At 40.5% G+C, this 21866-nt stretch overlaps 1 protein-coding gene across 11 annotated transcripts in view; it reads left to right on the top strand.

Annotated features, from left to right (window-relative positions):
• Positions 1 to 5925: 5925 nt before the first annotated feature.
• Positions 5926 to 21866, top strand: part of PHF21A (PHD finger protein 21A) — a 196401-nt gene continuing 180460 nt past the window's right edge. For 7 of the 11 annotated variants that reach the window (XM_047070575.1, XM_047070574.1, XM_047070573.1 and 4 more), the window contains exon 1: positions 5927 to 6179. The gene's annotated coding sequence lies outside the window, so the exon portion shown is untranslated. Of the gene's footprint in view, positions 6180 to 21866 lie in introns of all 11 variants that reach the window. The other 4 variants (XM_047070579.1, XM_047070578.1, XM_047070577.1 and 1 more) reach the window with 2 other exon arrangements.

Here is a 21866-nt window from a genome sequence, read left to right as displayed (position 1 = left end):
GGACATTTGGCAATGTCTGGCGATATCTTTAGTTGTCATCACTGTGGGGGAGATGCTATTGGCATCTAGTGGGTAGAGGCCAGGAATGCTGCTAAACATCCTCCAGTTCGGCCCACAACAAAAATGATCTGGCCCCCAAATGTCAATAGTGCTAAGGTTCAGGAGCTCTGGTTTAGTTAATTCTATTAAACACACACACACACCTGATGTTGCTTAGGATTCAATTGACCTTGGAGATTATGGCGAAAGTAATGAAATTGAAGGTATTCTCGAGAGAGCCAACTGCTTACCCACTAATATTTATTTATTTACAAGTTATACCTGATCCATCTCCAATTATGATTTTGGCTTTCCGTAAATGCACACACAAGGTAGTTAAAGTGAAGATTTTTAAAAGATCAGAAACCTTTGAGACGGTAGGGAGAAAGAACATACATTCAACTTTGGCTAGTCACTGGGGATTTTCTGTCATAATTCTTTAAAAATCACATTGCTAGGCTTCCTCTACTTATCTAAGCACTTTGTTGGTACAAGCCAGGTTTCCATTTTTTCTAGCCCAATAAGAATTAGAAAAGAAGAGCTGGTGAACTCCCATAGTTACTGCTCTGCCTCAGTGGAGGAGGACCCTCAGGTCTTCAGACAGCTCAAATCTCCTTTAGCGTGACCTTTTAAGAGACAACGGGCTTACTTTTCAGTCTAACAAAAAGGATAGTAGTTGAGTGAAGGACGGGTGAGGGGAGTTGGATAAGAAAGCTTGTTCAGGGGCCCCTGGGTAGCTCAGTCGATTAAGTATCTAGCTTCAGCTCAGGTCATGAGGTCCTGATTCTTGAGTTTGAGCCCCTCTTCGGGCTCTGTGCTGTCATCTAGGAGCCTGCTTCTGATTCTCTGTCCCCTTGTCTCTGTCCCTCCCCTGTTCATTCTCTCTCTCTCTCTCTCTCAAAAATAAATAAACATTAAAAAAAAAAAAAAAAGAAAGCTTGTTCAATTAGTCCTTTGGGGGGAGGTTTCCTTACCTGGTTTGAAATATTCTCAAATACTGTCAGAATATCAGAAACAATCACATACAAATACAAAACAGCTTACTATCTATGGGTACAGTGTGTACTAGACTATTACAAAACCTGTAAAATAAGAAAATTTATAAGAGACTTTGTTTTGTATTATAACACATAATGCCTCCATATAATATTAGAATATATAAGCTTCTGTTAATATTTTTCCTACATTTACAGTATCTCTGCATTGGACCGATAGTCCTCATAGGGGGCTGTTTTATCATTTTGAATGACATTTTATATTACCCAATAGAATCCCAATATTAAATATTTTCTATCAAACAAAAGTTATTTAGATTCCTACCTCCTTTCTCTTATACCAAAATATATCTATATCTATATCTATATCTATATCTATCTATATCATCTATATATCTATCTACATGGTAACAAGGCAAATGTAAAACATAGAAGCCATAAAAATACAAGAAGAAAATTATACGTATTTTTCTAATCTAGGACCTTGGGTGGCCTCTGGAAGCATGGAACGAAAGGCAGGATATATATAGACATCACAGGTAGATTTGACCATTTTGAGAAAAATGTAAAAACTGTACTCCAATATTTAAAAGCATTCAAAATTTGAGTTTACTTTTTATTCAACAGGGTTTTGATGGTTATTGGGGGAGTAAACAGGTTTAGGAAAGCAAATTCTAAGTTACTGTGCACCTGCTATTATGTCATTTATGTCTAAAAGTTGAATGATTTACTTCAAAGGAGCTTCTGATGTAAACTTACAATTTTTAGTTTATTTCTGGGATTTCCACTAACATACTAATTGTTAGCTTTTTTTTTTCTTTAGAATTTGTGCTATGTAACCCTTTCAAAAATCCAACGAGGATTATCTTTAATTTGTGCATGAGAAACACCAAGGTTCAGATGGTTTAAGTGCTGTTTAAGGCCATATAGCTAGTGTGTGTCTACCAAGTGCCCATGACTGGCATGCTTAGAAATTGAGAAAGACCCATCAAAATGTATCATAATACCAGCCCCACAACCTTGACTCACCCAAGAATCCTTGGACCTCATATGCCACATCTGTGCTGAAGAAATTGGGACGTGTTCACCCTCTCCAGAGTTATGTTAACTCAGGAAATGAATTTGAGGGCACAGGGAAAACATGTATTATATAGTCCCATGTACCAGGCACTGTACCAAACATTTCACATGGATTATTTTATTCAATATTCTCAACAACCCTACAAAACAACAACAGCTTCATTTTACAAGATAGGAAAACTGAGGATTTGAAAGGTTAAGGAACTTGCCCAAGGTGTCTTAGTTGAAAAGGAGTGGTACTATCCAGTTGTCTGAATCTGGGTCGGCTTGGTTCCACTCCTCCATACCATCTTAGAGAGGGAAAGAGTATGTAAATGGAACCATCATCTATTAGTGAATCACAGCTCTTCTTTTCCATAGAGTTTGATAGTTATCGGAGTGTTAAGACAATTAGTTAAAATATTTTATTTTATTAAAAAATTTCTTTAATGTTTATTTATGTTTGAGAGAGAGAGAGAGAGCAGGCTGGGGAGGGGCAGAGAGAGAGGGAGACACAGAATCCGAAGCAGGCTCCAGGCTCTGAGCTGTCAGCATGGAGCCCGACTCGGGGCTCGAACCCACAGACCGCGAGATCATGGTATGAGTCAAAGTCGAACACCACCGACTGAGCCACCCAGGCACCCCTGAAATACTTTAATTAGATATAAATATCTAAAACTCGATTTTGCACGACACTGAGGTTTGATTGATAAACAAACATCTTAATGTTTGTCAACTTTAGTCTTCTAAAGCCAGGGTTGGTAAACCACAGCCCATGGGCCGTCCTGCTCACCCCCTTGGTTTAGCCCGCAAACTAAACATGCCTTAACATTTTTATTTAATGGTCGAAAAAATTAAAAGAATATTTTGTGACACAAGAAAAGTACATGAAATTCCAATGTCAAGGCCCATAAATAAAAGCTTTATTAGAACATAGCCAGGCTCACATGTTTACATATTTTCTATGGCTGCTTTTGTGCTACAACTACATAGAGTTGAGAAGTTGTGACCAAGGCTCCATGGTCTGCAAAGTCTTAGATATTTATTATTTGGGCTTTTACAGAGAAGAGTTGACTGGCTCCTCTTCTATAGCATTTACACATTCAGGCACCATTTGAGTTTGTAAAATTTTTTTATGAAATTCGGAAACATTTTTAACTATTTTTCCAGAAAGCACACTAAAGCAGTCTTTCTCTGAAAAAATTTTTGACAGCCTGGGCTGATTTGAAATGACCCCATTAGGTTGTGGTTCTAGTGCCTGGTTGGTCCAGTTTGAGAGGCCCTGCCTTAATTCATCTTTTAAATACATTAGAGTTATCTCTAGGTGGCAAAGCTGGGTCTTACTACCCAACCTGTCCTTCCGTTATTCATCTTGACTGTGTTATGGGTTCGGTTTCACAACATTATGAGTTCATCCAGGCTTCTTGAATCATTTATAGGGATTTTCATTTTTGCTCTCAAACTCTTACACACTTTCTCTGCTGTGAATTTTTTTGAATATAAAGCTCAGAGTACTAAATGGCTTACACATGTAAAAGAAAGCCCATACTTTTTCTAAGCTTTAAGAAATCAGAATTAAACAATTTTTTTTCTTGAGAAAGTCAACTTAATTTTGCAGGTCACAGAAGTAAGAAAACACCTTCATATCCAAGGATCTCAAAGCACCTCTGGTGGAAACACATAGCAAGGTAAAGGACGTCTGTTTATTTTTAAATACTGTTTATTTCTTGGAGGAAATACTATTTAATGGGAAAGATGTGACTAGTAAGAAATAGAGTCTAAGGCTATTCCTGGTTCTGTCAATGACTCACTTTGACTTTGGGCAAATCATCTCACCACTGTTGCTCTTTATCTGCAAAAACTGGACTTCATGCCTATGGGAGTTGCATGGCTAATCAATGCCTGGAAAATGCGTAGTGGCAGATGCTACAAAAGTGCTGAGCCTTAAAAACAAAACCACCCCCACCCCCCATTTGTATTCAGTTGAGGTTGGGGTTTATTGTTATTTAACATTCGAAGGCCAACACTACGTTAAGTCCATCGTGCTGCACAGACTAGATAATATCACTGTCCAGTAGGGATTTTTTCCTTTAATGTAGGATTCTGGACTTTTCTTTTTCTTTATTGTGGTTGGGTGTTATTTTAGAATCTAGTAGTATATCCATACAAAAACATTAAGCTTTAAGTTGAAAACTATCGATTTGAAAATCTAAATAACCCCCCCACCAAAAATTAGGGGGGCCCCTTCCCTCCCCGCCAAGAAATCTCTCAAAACAAGAATTCCTCTGATGTTTTTTTTTTTTTTCCCTCCCTGCAGTTCTCCATGTTACAGTCCTTGGAGGTAGAATAGGCATAAAATACTTTCACTAATAAAATATGACAAACCGCCGGATTATACGTGGCCGATTCCCAGTGATTGCCCTGCTACACAAAGCAGAAAAGTAAATGCCATCATCCCCCTTAGAACAAAAGAACTTAGGAATAAAAAACATGGAGAGGGGGGAGAAAGCAGCAATAAATAAAGGTGAGGGAAGGACCCCGTCCCCCGCCCCTCCCCGACGCGAGTGTGGGACTAAGTGTGGCTAATAAAGTGGTTCAAGGGTAGTTATTTGGGAAGGGGGCGGGGTGGCAAGGGGAGGGAGCGGGCGAGCGGCGGCCGGGGATTGCATGTTGCATTCGACTTGAGGTTGCATCTTTCTCCTGTTGCCTGGACCACGCTCCCCCATTGCAGTGCTTCCCCATTGCTTCCCTTCGCTCTTGCCCTCGCGGCTTTTTTCCCCCCTTAAAACTGCTGTTGCACGGGAGGGAGTTGGGGCCGCTCCGGAGCCCCTTTGCAGCTCCTGCCGGCGGGAGGGGGGAGTTGGGCTCGGGCCGCGGAGTTGGGGGGGCCGCAGCGGGCTCCGGCCTCGCCTCGGCTGCAGCTACATGGGAGCCGAGCTGCGGCGCTGCACGGGCCCATCATTGCGGCGGCCCCGGAGTTTGGCCGCCGCCGCTCCGTGCTCAGCCCCATCACCGCCGCCGCCGCCGCCGCTGCACTGGAGTTTGGCTGCTGCTGCCCTACTTCACTCTAGTTTAGTTTCACTCACTTTACATCCGGGTTTTTTCCCTAGGCAATGGGGGCCGCAGCACACCCCGTTCCTTAGGCAAAGTGAAATAAATTCGCCGCACCGACACGTCAAGTAGTCCGCCCGCCCGAGCGCCGCCGCGGGCCCCCGCCGCCCCTCCCGCCGCCGCCCCGTCGCCCCCGGGGGGGCCCGTGCGGCCCAGGAGCCGCCGGCGGAGACGCGGGGGCCCGGGCCGGCCGCCGTACAACTCCGCCCGGCGGCCCCCTCCCTCCCCGCCGTGCCCCTCTACCCCGGCGTCTCCTCTCCCCCCCCGCCCTCGTCCCCGCTTTCCCAGCCCCAGTCCCTCTCGCCCGGCTCTCGGGAGCGGCGGGGGCGCGCACGGCGGCGGCGGCGGCGGGCCGGCGGGGCCGCGCGGCGGGCTCCCGCGCGGGCGAGTGTGTCTGGGCCTGGGCGGAGGGATCCCCGGGCTGAGGCGGCGGAGGTGCTGCGGCCCGGGGCCGGGTGGTGAATGGGCTGGTGGTGCTCGCTGCTGCTGCTGAGAGGAGGAGGAGGAGGATGAAGAGTTGGGCTTGTTTGTCTCCCACAGTTTCTCTCCTGCTGCTCTGATTCCCCCCCACCCCTATTCCGGCCCGGGGCCTGTGTGTGTCTCTCCTGGAGGAGGAGGAGGATCCAGTTCCTCCCCCCACCCCCTCCTCCCCACCCCCCCCTTGCCTGGGGAAGAGGAGGAAAGAAACAGCCCAGAGAGAGAGAGAGAGAGAGAGAGAGAGAGAGTGAGTGAGAGAGAGAGAGGGAGAGGAGAGGAGGAGGAGGAGGAGGGAGAAGGGAACAACCTACCATCTTAACACACTAATATCTAAAAAGTGCGAGAGGCCCAGAGCAGCAGCAGAAGCAGCAGCAGCAGCTCCAGCTTCTTCCCTCCCTCCCCATGAAGAAGAGTTCCCTCCTCCTCCTCCTCCTGCTTCTCCTGCTCAGAGTTCCTGCCTCCAGCTGCCAGGGGGGACAACCAGCCAGCAGCAGGAGGGTGCAGTATCCCAGCTTTTCCATTCTCTCTTCTCCTCACTCTCCTCTTTTTTTCTTGAGTAGCTCTCTTTCCCCTCCCTCCCCCCTTCCCCCTCTCCCCCTCTCCCTGTCTCTGTCTTGTCTCTGGTGTTTGTCTCTGGGAGGAACTGGGGCTGCCTGCTTGGAGTTTGTTGTGGGGGGGAGGTAGGGGGAGGGGAGGGGTGTGTGGGAGGGAGGAGGGAAAGGGGGGTGTTCTCGTCAGGACCCCTCAGTCAACTTGAGATTTGAGCAATAACTTCCCCTTCGGGGCGCCCCCCTGCGTGCCCTTCCTATTCCTCCCCCCCTAAAAAAAAGACAATGGAAAAACCTTGTCTCCCCCTTCCTTCCCTCTGCCCTCCACCCCTCCCCAGGATAAATTGGAAGTAAGTTTATGAGCAGCCTCGGGAGCCTGGGCGCTGAGTGCTGGGCCGAAGCGGGTGACAGAGGCGGCGCGCCGGGGGTGGCGGGGAGGGGGCGTCACATTGTCCCGGCGGGGGGCCGGGGAGGGGGCCGCCGGCGGGGGCGGGGGGCGCGGAGCCTCGTCCGCCCCCTCGGCTGTCCCTCGGCCCGGGGATGGTCGCCTTGGCTCCTTCATCACCCTGCCCCCCCCCCCCCCCGGGATGCTGTCGGGGGGAAGTTTTTATTATGATTATTTAATTAATTAATTATTTTTTTTTTTTTTTTTTTTTTTTTTTTTTTTTGGAAAACCATCTTGTTTGGTGACTGAGGGATCTGGTTAAAAAAAAAAAGCTGCGGCTGCTGACGCTGCCGGGCCCGACTGTGTGTGTGTGTGTGTGTGTGTGTGTGTGTGTGTGTGTGTGTGTGTTGGTGCATTTGTCTTGGGTGGCCGGAGCAGCGTTGGGGAAATTCCGCTTATTCTTCTTCTTCTGCAACTTGTTATTCCGGAGAGTCTGCCTGCACCCCTCACCCCGGGGCCGGCCCTCCCGCACTCGCCCCCGCCGCCTGCGGCCGCGGGGCGCCCCCGGGACCCCGCGCGGGCCGGGGCCGGCAGGCCGCTCCGAGAGGGGCCGCGGCCGCCCCTCCCCCGCCCGCGCCCCCGCCGGGGGGAGGGGCGCGCGGAGTGGGACTCTTTCCGTTTGGTCCAGCCCCGTCGTGCACGCAGTTCCCAACACTTCTCGTCATCCTCTCTTTGGTCTCTTTATTCTGCTGAGCGGTGCTGTTAGGATTTCTTTTTTTCCCCTGACCACGTTCGCTATGGTGGGTAGCAGCAAGGTGGCCCTGGTAGGGGAGGGGTTGATATCGAGATTGGGCACCAGGGGAAGAATGTCTCGGTTCAACTTTGTCTGTGGCTTGCACCCCCGGAGAAGGCCACACGCCGGTTGTAGGGTGCAGATGTGCTGAGAGTGATTTCTAAGTAGTTGAGTTGTTGAGATGAGGGTAGGACTGCTAATGGTAGGCAGGTTTTGTTTTCATTGGTGAATCCGGTGTCATCATATTCAGGGCATATGTTGAAATATTCTTTGTTTAGGTCTTGAAGTAGAGGATCTCACTCTGCACGTCCACATTGTGTTGTTTTTAAATGATGTCTGCAAGTGTGGCTTTCTAGAATTTCAAATGTGAGTTAAGGTCCGGGCGTGTGTGGGCCTCAGCATTGGCCTTGACAGTGAACTTTGTGGCTGTGTTTTGGATTTCAGAGATTTGCCCCATAGCTGGGATGTAAGCTGTACATTTTTTGTTAATAGTAGGTGTCAGGAATGTAGATGCTTAAGCTGGGGACGTTAAAGGGAGAACATTCCTGTATTAATAATTGATAGCTGAATATTAGAATCAGATTAATTTGGGTTGTGAAAGTTTTTTTTTTTTTTCCTCCTCTTTTTGAAGCAGCTGTGCACTCTAGGAAGGAAGCCTTTTCATAGACACACTTTATAGGAGTTCTTTAGGGCAGGGAGCTAGAATATCTCCTTTTGGAGAGGATACTCATGAACGTCTCTGGCTTCATTGAGGGCCTGGTAAGGGGACTGAAACTGGGACTAAGACATCTAAGTGTACTTTTCAGTGTTTATGTTGTTTGTTTACATCTGGTGTTGTCTCACATTTGGGCACTAGAAATAAATAGGTCAGTTTTGCTTTTGGTTTTTGAAGAGTAGCCCCCTCCCTCCCTTTTTTTCCTTAAGTTTCACAATTTACTTGGTTTCACAGCATTGTAGGAAACTGTTACTACATTTTTACTGGAAATACTATTATTCATTTTGATTTTGGTAAGTTCCTTTCTATTCTTTCTTTCCTGTCTTCACTTGTAAATGGACTCTACATTGTGGGCTTAACACTAGCTTATTAGGGGTTATTAAAAATGTCTGAAGAATACATTTTAAAATATCAAGACATACTTCTTGATGGCAAGGAGGAAATTTTTGTGTGCAGTTATACTCCTGTTTCAAAAAATTTCTGTACTTAAAACTTAAGTAGATAGACAACTATCCTTAAATAGGGAGCATAGTAATAGTGCAGAAAAGTCTCAAAACACAAACTTCTGGCTAATATGTTAAAAATATTCCAGGTGCTTTTTTTTTATATCAGACTTTTGCTTTTGTTAACATAATGGTATTTGAATATGACTGGCATTGCTTGACTGGCCGTAATAAAGTCTTGCTTGAGTGCTTTTGAAGGCTTTTAAAGGTAGTTTTGAGATAATTTTGCAAGCTTTATTTAAGCATGTTGCACTTTGGACTCAGGCAGGTCTTTATGGAACCAGAATAGTGATAGATTAAAAAGAGTCGTACCAATGCCAGATTTTCTCTTTAAGAGATATAAGTGATGGACAGGGCCCTCTTTCTTTTAGCTTTGAAGGGTTCATCCTTTTCCCCATTCAGTCATCTGGGAGAAGCTGCCTCAGAAATACTCTTCTTCTGCTTACATGAAGAACTCTAAATGCTATCCAGCAGGAGGTGCTACAGCAAGATAGAGCCAATCTCTGAATTCTGAGGGTCTTGCTACTTATTATAGCTCTATTAGCTTCAACTAAGCAGCAGGATTAACACCTTAAAGTTCCAGAAAGAACTTTGAGTAAGTCCATTTAAAAAAAGTCCATTAAGAAACTATGTTTGTTATTTGATACTGAAATGGTTGATCGCTTTTTACCTGCTTACAATAGTATGCAAAGTAGCTTTGTTATTGTGGATAGCTTAATGCCACGCTTACGTACAGAGTGCTCTTAGAATTATTTTGATGATCAGTTAGTTTTGTATTGGTGAGTGGGCTGTTGAACACTTATGTGAAAAAATTACCGTGCACTGGCTATAAACAAAAGAAGTTGGTCTGACTTGGGGCTTTAGGTTTTTGTGTCATCCCTGTAATATTAATACAAGTAGGATATTGGGTACTTGAAATTCTGGAAAGGGAGATACTGTATGGAAAAATTTTAATTTCTGTGTTTATGTCTCACATCTATGGACAGTAATCCTAATGGATAAATTCTTAGGCACTCACCTTCATAAATACATGTATGTGGTTGATGTCTTTGAGTTGGTCTCCAAAGAGATTCTTGAACTGTAAGTAAAGTTATATCTGTGAGTATAGGTCATTGCTGATATGTACATTAGTAACAATAACTGCATAAAGATGAAAGTAGTTTCATAGCATCTACAGCACATGCTCCTTTGAAACCCTATTAGTGTTAGGTGAGTTGATTTATCCCTGGAAATATGCGACGGTGGTAGCTTGCAAAGTTTTATATCAAAGTTTTAGAAAGTTAGAAATGTGTAGAAAATCTGATGAACCTGCTTTGCATTTTGTCGGTTTTCTGGGCATAATACTGTACTTTTTTTTCTCAGTAAGATCAAATGAGATAATACATTGTAAAAGTTCTTTGTAAATTATCAGAAGCCATGCAGATGTTGAGATGGGTAACTAATTAATACATGGACAGAAACTTCTGTCTTTAAAATGTTAACTTTATCCCCATGATTTGGGAAATGAGCACATTAAAAGTGTACCCCCCAACACTTTCTGAATTTTTTTTTTTTTAATGCTACTGTGGTTACCAAAAAGCTCTTTGTTAACAGTTTTGAAGCTTTGTTTAAAAACTGCTGTGGAGGCAGTTTCTCATAATTAAAAAATAAAGATCATTTTTCTTTTTGTAGATCCTGTGAGATGTGTATCCTCCGTTAAAATTTTCCTTCATTTTTTCATTGATGTGATAGTAGTTGATTTTAGTGAATATTTAAGTTCCTGGATTCTTCTATAGACTCTCATTAACACACAGAGTAACAGATGTCACAGTTAAGGTTTTGATTGTTTTGAGGGATTCTGTTAACTTTCTGAAAAATTCGTGCTAACTAAAGCCTTCAAGCTTGTTTCAAAGTGAAAAAGAAGTATATCTGTATGTATTAGTATTAGGTACATGTGTATATCATTTTGCCTCTTTTAGAGGGATGCTTGAGGAAATGACTACTCAAATCTAGAGGAGTGCACTGAAATATTTTTTGCGCAAAAATAACCCCAAAGTTTAAAACTCAGAGCCTTGATTTGTAGTTTTTTAATAGACTCTGCTCACAAATTTGTACTAAAATAAAATAAAATAGAGATAATTGGGAGTCCTGGTGTTTATGAGCATTTCAAAAGGTTTAGTATCTTAAATTTTAGAAGTGACTGCTCTTTATGAAATAGCCCCTTTAATTAGAAATTAAATATAGAAACTTGTTTCTGTGTGAAGTGAGAAAAACATTTGACTGTTTAGATAAAAATGAAACCTCTCAGGGTAGTATTAACTTTTTTATCCTACGGACAGTGAATGCTTAAATTTGGTGTTTTGTTTTTTGTTTTTTGTTAAGGAAATACTGAAGTTAGGGTTATGGTAATATGCTTTTAAATTTTGTATTCTTAGTATTTTATTGCTGAAGTCTTTTGTATTTAATTGCTATTCAAAGGGAGAAAAGGAAGGGATTAAAGTTTTAGGTCTCTAACCTTTGACAGAATTCCTTCATATCTATATTCAGACTTGATTTCTTGAAGTATGTTTGAATCTTCATGTTAATTTGTCCTGGGAAATAATCGTGATTTTTGTTGACTTCTCAGGAACTTTTTGTACATAGGCTTTTCAGTAGGCCCTAAGTATTCTTTAGGAGCATAGCAGTATATTTTGATCACTTTAACTTTAGCAGGTGTGTATTTTTGCTGCTTTGAGATTTTTTTTTTTAAGGAGGTAATATGCTAACGCTGTTTTAAATTTATTGTAGATAATTACTTCTTAAATAGCATATGTTTTCTTGCTTGTGTGTATATGTGGCTTGCTATTTTTTAGGCTTTCATATAATTCTTATTTGTGTATTAAATTTTTGGAGTTATCTTTTGTGAGAATGCTGAAATAGATGTTTAAGAATAACTTTTGATTTACTTGTCTGTCAGTTCAGTGTTAAACTGGGGGTGGTGGTGAACTCTTCCCTTTTCGAGATAATACATGAGGTTCAGTCAACCTTTGGGTTTTCTATAGCAACTTTCTTACACTAGACACTTGTGTGGCAGTTTGAATACCCCTCCATTTCTCTTCCTCCAATACATTGCAAGGCCTCCCCCTGTTTTAAGAAATAAAAAATAGCAGGTCTCTGTTGAAGGAAACTGTTCTTTCCTATATTTTGGAATCATCAATGGAAATGTTTTCAGTTTTTTTAAATAGACAAGTGAATCGGTAATAGGGTGATAGGAAGGGAATGGGGCCTAACAGGTTGGTGATCTAGGCTTTATTTTGACTCTGTGGGCCTAGGGGACAAAAAATAACTTAAACACAGAAGCCAAAAAGATGGGTTTTGTTTTATTGTTTTGGCTGCATTGAGAATACAAACTGTCAGTACTTGAGGAGAAGGAGCAGCAGAAAGGAATTGATTTTTTTCTGCTGCAGATCCAAGTATTGTTAACCATGTGCATCTCTAAAGCAGCATACTTACAAATCAAACAGTAGTTGATTCATTCATTCAATTAACAGTCAAACCCTAGACTGTTTTTTTTTTTTTAGATTTTTAAATAAGTACCAAAAACTTCAGAATAATGACAATAATTTCCTGATAAAAGTGGGTGATAGTAACCATGGCAACTGCTATCTCTGGCCTTATGGACAGTATGTTGTATTGATGAAGCTTCAGATCCTGTAGTAGCCTGTCACTTTTATGGTGAAATGTAGTAACATGTGTTGCAGGTGATTTTTAGCTGGATTGTGTTAAATTTGTGTGCCAGCTTATCTTTCCTTGTTAGGAATTTCTTGGACTATATTCCACAGCATGTTTGTGAAGGTGCTGTTGCCTGAAAATAACCCACCACCTGTGTTAGGCCTCCTGATGCAGATTGCACTTAGTTTTTTCCCAGCCTCCTTCCTCAGTCTTGCAGAAAATAGGGATGTGTGTAGAAACTGTAAATACATAAATAATGGCTCAAAGTTACCTGTTTGGGTTTGGACATGTAATTGATAGGTAAAAAAAAATCTTTTGTGTTTTTAGAAGAGGTCAGTGGATGAGAGAAATGAGTCTGTACTTGGAATATTTTTTTCCTAAGTGTTCTTTCTGGAAACGTGTATGTGTGTGAAATGAGGGGCTAGGAGTGGAGGGCATAAATAATTGAGTAAGGACTTGACAAAAGAGAAACTTAAGTATTATTGTTTTTGTATGTGTGATGGTGTTATGTGTATGTATTACTTTAAGAATATATTTCCTAATGTGCATTATTAGAGTATGGTAAATGTTTTTGTATGAGAATTTTCTGTGAGAAAAATTACATATAAAATATAACTTGAAAAACTGTTAAGAGAAAACCTGATAAAACAATTAAAACTTTTTTGGGGAGGGGGATAGAGAGCTTTGATACTGATCCAACCAAACTTAAAAAAATGGCTTTGAGTATCACGGTTTAAAATTTTTTTTAATTGTATAAAACCTTTTTTTTTTGCTTTTTAAGCATTTCTTTTATATGCTTATCCTGTATGAGGTTTTTCTAATGTGAAAATGTTGTTCTAAATATTGATACTTTTCCAATATGTACTAAAGAAACTGCCGGAGCAGAGAGCAAACAAGTTAGATCTGAGTTTGACCAGGCCCTGATAATAAGATCTTGTCAAATTGTGCTCGAGATAGTTCAGACTTTCTTGAAACTTACAGTGATAGAGTGAAGTGGTTTACTTACTACAAGTCCCAGGATGCATTTCGGGTTTTTGCTTAACTTCGGATTAGAGCATTGCATGCTGGGACCTGTAGTTGATTTAAACAGCACAGAGAACCCTTCCCTCTTGTCTACTCCATTTTATACAAACAGCTTTCCAAGCCTCTAAGAACTTTCTGCTAAGTAAAATTTGATTGCTAATATTATAATTATCATGGTGCTGTTATTCTAAAGTGAGTCTTCAGAAACACTCTGCTGTTTTAGTTTATCTTGGATTAGTTTGTTGTTTTATCAGCTACTATAAGATTTACGTGTACAATAACTGATACATGTGTATATGTGTGTGTTTATATATTTAAAACTTAGCAGTTGTAAATTTTTTTGTTGTCTGTGGTGGTGCTAGATCACTTTATAATTACAGCATATAGATTGCTCTTATGGGCATCAGGAGCTTATAATCGTAGGGCCTGATATATGCTGTTCTCTTTTCTTTGAATGGGGCCAGATATTCAGTGCCCGTATTTAAGCTCAGAGGTTTTTTATTATTATTATTCTGTCATAATTGTCAACATCTTGCATCTTAGTATTTATTATTTTTTTTATTTAAAATTGTTTTATATTTATTTCCGTGCACATACAAGTGGGGGAGGGGCAGAGAGAAGGAAAGACAGAATCCCAAGCAGGCTCCACACCATCAGCGCAGAGCCCCACGTGGGGCTCAAACCCACAAACTGCAAGATGAGATCATGACTGGAGCTGAGATCAAGAGTCTGACGCTTAACCGGCTACGCCACCCAGGCACCCCTTGAATCTTAGTATTTTTAAAATGGAAGACAGATTCCTGAAACTTAATGTAGTTTTAGTGTAAATTTACTACTCAAAGATGTAGTCTGAAAGAGAAAAAGGTAAGGTTTCTTTAACAATTTGTTTACATTTTCAGTCGTGAGTTTAAATTTCTATTCTTTTTGTTCTTTAAAGTTCTGATTCTTTTATTAACGAATATCAGTATGTTGTTGCAGGGAGTAAATGTTAAAGTCTGTGGAAGTGCTTGGCACAGTGCCTGGCACATAATAAAGCCTCAGTAAATGTTCAGAAGTAGCAGTAGCAGCAGTGGTAGTAGTGGTTCTTGTTACTAAATAAACAGCGTGCTTCCCATTTTCCCCTCTCTTTTTACATTATTATCTGATTAGAAGCCTAGCCTGTTTCTGATAAGACCTTGAGATTTTTGTCCTATGGTGATGATGTGGCAATTCCTTAGAAGTTTTTGCTGTACGTAAAATGTCTTTGCACCTCAGTTTCTCCCTAAGTGATACGTGCCTCAAGTCAGACAACCAGCCAGTAGCAGAATTTTGACCAGGATTCAGCTCTTTGTCACTGTACCGCAGCCCTTGGTTGACTTCGGAAAGTTCAAAAAAATAATGAAAATTTCTTCATTCATAATGTGTGCACTGGTAAAATATCCAAAGTAGTTTGATTAAAGAAAATAAGATGCTGCAAAAATGTTCCTCACGTCACAGTGTAAGTAACCTTGGAAAAATTCTGTTGTGTTTAGAAGCACGAACCAATCCATCACCACAGTTCACGGTGTTACAGGATTGATGTATTGGAGGCCAGTGAGCAGCCCCAGAAAGAAAATGTAGTTTCAGGTCTGTGGGTTGTACTTAAAATGTTAGGTTCAAAAAAATCATAAGTCTTTACATTTTTTTTCTCTTTTAGGACACTAACTTCTTTTAGGCTCTTGAACTTGTAGGATATTTTTATCTCCATGGCTAGTCTCTTTTAGCTTTTGAGAAGGGAAAGAGACATCTGGGAATATTGTAAAATGTAAGCATAAGTTGTGATGTATGTGCTTTAGTTTGAGGGTATACGGAATCAAGATCGTGGCTTTCTTACCTGCCTGGCCAGTATCTATTCCAGCTTTTTCCAGCTTGAATATAGTTCATGGGATATTATTGCTGAGCGCTGCTGTGTTTTTAAAGAAGATTCTGCCTTTAGTAGTAATTATTTAAGTACTCATTTACACAACAAACCAATGCACTATAATAATACTAACCTTTTTTCTCTCATAAATATGAACTGAAATTTGTTAATATTTTGATTCTTTAGATGTGTCAAAAATTTGTGGGATCTGATCGGATATGCTTCCACATTATGAGTGGTTTTATTTATCTTATATTAACTTGACTTTTTAAGACCCAACATTAAAATGAAATAAATTTCAGTGGTTACAAAGAAGGGAAATACAAAAGGCTAAGTTTTATAAGGGGTAAAATAATCTCTAGTATTAATTGGCCAATGCAGGAAAGATCAGATTTGGATGAATTCCCCTTATCTACATTTTATAATTACACACGTGTAATTTTTGAAATACCAAAGTCGGAAATAAGGAGAGTAAAACTGGGCAGCCGTGAGTAATCCCTGTAGAGTCCTCTGACACACCTACAATATTGAGCACAGTTTTCTGTCTTTTTTTAATGAAATGTCCCAGGCCAGTGGAAGTGAAACAACTGTGATGATGTCAGAGGACTTGGCTTTTGAGACCAGTCCTGTCACTAGCAGTGTGCTCTTGGGAAATTCAGCCTTGCTGGGCTTTAGTTTTCTCTGTGGTACAATGGGGATAATGGTAAAAGCCTGTTTCACTATGCTGTTCAAAGGACCGGGTGAGATAATACTCATGAATGTACTTTATAGACTAAAGTCGTATGTATAAATCGAGTTTTTTTTTTTTTTTTTTTTTAAATTTTTTTTTTTCAACGTTTATTTATTTTTGGGACAGAGAGAGACAGAGCATGAACGGGGGAGGGGCAGGGAGAGAGGGAGACACAGAATCGGAAACAGGCTCCAGGCTCTGAGCCATCAGCCCAGAGCCCGATGCGGGGCTCGAACTCACAGACCGCGAGATCGTGACCTGGCTGAAGTCAGAGGCTTAACCGACTGCGCCACCCAGGCGCCCCTAAATCGAGTTTTTAATCACTAGTTGATGCCTGGATTTTAAGATATTTGTCTATGTCGTGTTAACAATGTTAATATTTTTAAAAAAAATTTCGTATATGAGTTAGAATCATCTGAGTACCCCTCTGTCCATGGCCAACAGACAAGTTCTTAACTTGTTCTAGCATAGTTCTTGACAGTGTGCCACTGATACATTGTGTGTGTGTGTATGTAATATATATAAATATCATAAATGTACTGGTGTGTTGTTATGGTAATAAAAACTTTCAATTATGGGCTTTTATATTGAAAAGTATTTTTATACGTTAATATACAAACTTACACAGATACATGTATTTGTTCTTGGAAAAGTGGCATAACTATAAGACTATTTGGCAGGTTGTGAACGGCTCTTGTACCGTAGGGTTATTTGTTGTCTTAATAACAACAATAATAATAAGGGTTTAACATTTACCGAGTACTTATTATGTATAGTGCTAAGCCTTTTTACATATAGGATCTCATTTAATTGTAATTCTCATAGCAGTATTCTGAGGATTTACTGTTCTTACCCTACCCCCATTTTATAGATGAGGAAATGAAGGCCTCCCTGGGATCACATAGGTGTAGCAAATGCTACCACCTGAATTCAAGCCCAGGTTTGAGTCCAGAACCTTTCCTCTTAAGTGTCCGTAATATTGTGTTAAACTATGTAATAATTCCTGTTAAAAACGTAGAAAATGAATTACTGAAGAAGTTTTTAATTTACTGAAATGGCCATAGCTATGCTATATCATTTTGAGAATGTTTCATGTTGATTTTGGTTGGGTTAGATTATTTTGGGAATAGTGAGCTTTGGAATGGAATGGAAATGAAGGCTTTTGAGATAGTGCCTGTCTTGTTCATCACTGTATGCCAGTTGTGAAGCACAGTGCCTAGCATGGAGTGGGGACGAAGATCCATTTCTTAAGGTTTGAATTTGAGCACTTTGGCGTGGTACGCTATTTCATACATTTTCTGAGTAAGTGCAAATATTTTACATTGGCTATTTTAATTAGTCCTTAGGTAACTGTCAGAGTTTTAGAGGGTTTGATGAGAAATGGCCTTTCTTTTAAGACATATTATAAAGGCAGTGCATCTGAGTTAGTCTAACCATATAGTTATTATAAAGTAGAAAATTAAAGTCATCCCATTCTACTTCTAAATTTTCTTGTGTTTTAAATATGTACTATATATATCCATTTCAAAAATAAATAGAATTATATCATGATACCGTCCTGAAGTTTACTCTTTTTCAAGTGGCTATTTAAAAAACTTGTTCTTGGAAATACTGCTCATTAGGAAGTGGGAGTGAGGTAGAAAGGAGAGAGGTAAGGTTTATACATTAAGGTTATAAACCTGCACTCTAGATTGATGGTTACCTATGGGGCAAAAAGCATTTTAAGTTCTTTTTACTTGTGCCTAATGCCTTAGAGATGGTCATTGTTATTTTTAAAACTTTGAAAAACGTTAACCAATTTAAAATGACAACACCATTTTCTGTCCTGTGCAAGTAATTTAGGAGACATCATTTCAGAATTAAGTTCTGCTAGTTTATTCTGGTAGCTACTATTTATAAAGAGATCAATTATGGTTTCACATAACTTTTTTTTAAAACTGGTGGGCTCTCTTCTTGGTTGTTAGGAGACATTCATTCAACATTTACAAATCAGAATAGTGTTTTAAAGCTGAGGAAATAATTTTAATATTTTAATTAATGGAACCTCAAACCAGTACCGCTTAATCGGCACGTAGATAGGTATCCTGCATGGGAATTAGTTATGGTACTCTCATCTTTATGTGAAGAGTGTTGGCTGACCTTACTCCCATTCCCATCCCTACTCACTTAACCACTACCATATGTTACACTGAAAACCCCCCATTTAAAAAAATTTTTTTTAACGTTTATTTATTTTTGAGACAGAGAGAGACAGAGCATGAACAGGGGAGGGCAGAGAGAGAGGGAGACACACAATCTGAAACAGGCTCCAGGCTCTGAGTGGGTCAGCACAGAGCCCGACGCAGGGCTCGAACTCATGGACCGTGAGATCATGACCTGAGCTGAAGTCGGACGCTTAACTGATCAAGCCACCCAGGCGCCCCTAAAAAACCCCCCATTTTTTAAAGCAAAAAAAGAAGAAAAAGATAAATTATCCGAGTGCCATTTGTTTTTCTGGCATTGTGTAAAATAAGACATAGGCAAGGCCTTATAATCTACGTTAAGGCTTTGAGAGTTTTATCTTGGTGCTAAGGTTATTAGTCATAATTCACCTTTGTAATTTTTAAATTAAAAAAAATTTCTTTCATGGGTAATAAACTTTTCCTTATAAAAAAAAAAAGGCCTTCCTAGTTCTAGAATGCACTCCTTGTGTCTGAGGTGCCTTAATGCTTCTTTAGACTCATATTTAGTAGTGCTGAAGCTTGGCTTTAAAATTCCAAGAATTGGATCTGCTAGGACATAGCAGTTTACTTTATTTATTTTTAATTTGTTTTTAAGTTTTATTTTATTTGAGAGAGACCGAGATGGTGCAGGTGGCGGGGGGGTGGGGTGGGGCAGAGAGAGGGAGAGAGAGAATCTTAAGCAGGCTCCTCACTGTCAGCTCAGAGCCTGATGTGGCCCTCGAACCCACAAAACTGTGAGATCATGACCTGAGCCCATACCAAGAGCTGGATGATAAACCGACTGAGCCACCAAGGTGTCCTGGGCAGTTTATTTAAACTACAGTACAGTCAGTTTTAGCAAGCTAGTTCAAGAGTTTTCTCATCGGTAGCATTCATATGTGCTTTTCACTTTGTGTGGCTCGGACCATGCCCTCGAAAGTATTTTATTATTTCTCAAAATAGTCTTATAACTGTACAGAAGGCTCAGTTCATGTCATGGATGGTCAAACTGAGGCAGAGACAAGAATGTGAGTAAGTTAATGGCAGAGCCTAATTTTCCTCTCTTACTTTTGGCCTTTGTAGCCGCTTGTCTCCGAACTTTAAAAATTATGACTACCAGTAAATGTATATTTGTATGTAATTTTCTGAATTACTGTTTTATGTATGTTATAAAACATACGGGAAAGCTGCAATTTAAAAAAGGCTGATACTGGGGCGCCTGGGTGGCTCTGTCAGTTGAGCGTTCGGCTCAGGTCACGATCCCAGGTTGGTGGGATTGAGCCCAGTGTCGGGCTCTGCTATGATCTGAGCAGGGAGCCTGTTTAGGGATCTCTCTGTCTCTCTCTCTCTCTCTCTCTGTCACCCTCTACCCTCTCCCTCCCTTCCTCCCTCTGCCCCTCTCCCCATGCTGGAGTATGCTTTCTCTCTGTCTCAAAGAAAAAAGTTAAAAAAAAATATATATAAATATAAGTTGTAATAATTCCTTCCATGGCCCCCTTCCATGTGCAGGGTGTGGGTGCACCCACTTGGTGACTAGTGCTCCAGAAAGGCCATTCTTCCGCAGAAGAGGCAGCCATGGGGACACCTGGAGGACAGTTGGCACAAGGTGTGGGGCTTTTAAGTTGGAGTGATCTTTTGCAGCTTTTTAATTTTAAAGAAACAGCATTTCTTTCTGAGAAAGGCCGAAAGATTGAGAGTAAAGGCCTTGGGAGAGGTGAGCTTAAAAGACAGAAATATAAGCCTTATTTGTTTTCTTCTAGTTGACCAAAGGGAAGAGGCTGCCTACCCTGACAGCTCTTACTCCCACTATAGAGATGGCAGTGCCTTTTTCTGTTGTTGTTAGGCAGTTTATAGAACGCAGGATAGCTTGGTAAGCGTCTTCTCTGTGCCTGATATGACGTAACATTGTGGAGTATGCAGCATGCATGTTAAGTACAAGTGGTTGTATTTGGCTTGTTGCTGCAGCATTTTTGAGGATGTCATAAAAAGCAGTTCTCGTTCGATAGAGTTGGATACGTGCAAATTATTGAAATCATCATTTCATGAAGACCAAACTTTGTCACTTGGATTATTCTATTTAGTATTTGTTTATTTCTCTCCTCTCCTTTCCCCCACCCCCCTACCAGTACTTCAGAGCAGAAATCTTTTTCTGAAAGGAACAGATGCTGTTAACTTATCAGGACCTGATACTAAAAAGCCTACAAAAATCTTTGTGCTGCTTATTTTCTTTATTTAATCTATATGCAAAGCATATTGTAATTATTGCTGTTAGAGGGTTTTAAACTGATGGTTCCCCACCCTTTTCGTGCACAGGGGAGATAGATTAGGAATGCCAAATGGACAAGTTGGTATAAAGAAATAATGACCACTGAAATAAAACAGGAGTTCAAATAAAAAGCAAACCACATACAAATGTAGAATGAAAATATCTTTTAGTAAAATGTTAGCATGCTGTACTTGGAACAGATGCCACATTAATTCAAAAGAGAGCCCAGAAAATGTGGCAACTTTACGATGTCAATGGAGGGAGCTGCATAGTTCCTTTTCTCATTGTGTCAAGTTCTCAGTACCTCTAGGTCCAGTCCTGTTCTTCTGTATTTATTTGTTTTTACCCATAACTTGTTAGTATACCAATATTAAATCCATGCTCATTTTTATTTATGTAATTAAACACATTGTCATAGTAGTAGATATTAGGGTGAAAAGCCCAGTGACTTGTAATGCAACAGCAATGATTTTTGTTTTAAATATGTGTATGAAAATATTCAGAATCTGAGGTAAAAATGGATTTTTCGCTCACCTTTCAAGGCACATTTATGATAATAAGATAGTCTTAAGAATTGAGACTTTCAAAGAGGGCTAGGCTTTTTTTTTTTTTTTTTTTTTTTTTTTTGAGGCCCATCCTTTTTTGAATGTAGAATTTGGACAAGTTACAAAACTATGAGAATTTTGCATTTTTTTTCTCATTTAAATTTGTAGTTATCATTGGACATTTGTTATGATTTTTAAGTAGCTTAGATTCATTCATTCCTTTTGTGGTGTTTTTTATGGTGTTTGGGAAGAAGAAGAAAGGGTATTGGAAGGGTACTACTATACACACTTGGATACTTCCAGAGTGACATTCATTTTATAGGAGATTGCACTGGGACATCTCTGAATTGCCTGTTCCTTGCAGTGCATGGTTAGCGTGGGTCTGAGTGTGGAGAGAGATGGGCTAGGGGCTCTTAACCAGATTTACAGTGTGCCACTTCGTGAGCAGTGCAATGATCTAATCACTAGGGGCGTATCCCTTGTGCCTATAAAGAAGTCTGGTGTGCATGCTTAGAAGAGTACTACTACTTTTCTCTTAATTAGTCAAAGCACGAAGGCTTACAATTTAGTAATTTTGTTGGAAAGGTTAGAAGTTTTGTTTTCATGCAGTTCCGGTGAAGGGAAGTTTTTAGCATGGAAGTAAATGAAGATCACTGGTTAAGTATCAGGTCGACACAGTTTGCATGGGTTCAAATCCTGGCTTTGCCACTTTACGGTAGCTCTGTGATAATGGTCAAATCACTTCACCCTCTGTGCCTCTGCCTCTCTTTCTTCGTAAGTAAAACATGAATAATTAATAGTACCCATAGCTCAAGAGGCCGTTACGAGGAATTGGTAAGTTAATGTACAAACTACAATAAGTTCTTGACACATAGTAGTACTAAATAAATGGTAACTGTTGTTAGGT

The sequence above is a fragment of the Lynx rufus genome, unplaced genomic scaffold (assembly GCF_022079265.1).
Source record: "Lynx rufus isolate CCGP_SWC_20201006 ecotype Redwood Valley unplaced genomic scaffold, mLynRuf1.p SCAF_9, whole genome shotgun sequence".
NCBI lineage: Eukaryota > Metazoa > Chordata > Mammalia > Carnivora > Felidae > Lynx > Lynx rufus.
The sequence above is the reverse complement of the archived record's forward strand: the minus strand, read 5'-3'. Positions and strand labels throughout refer to the sequence as shown.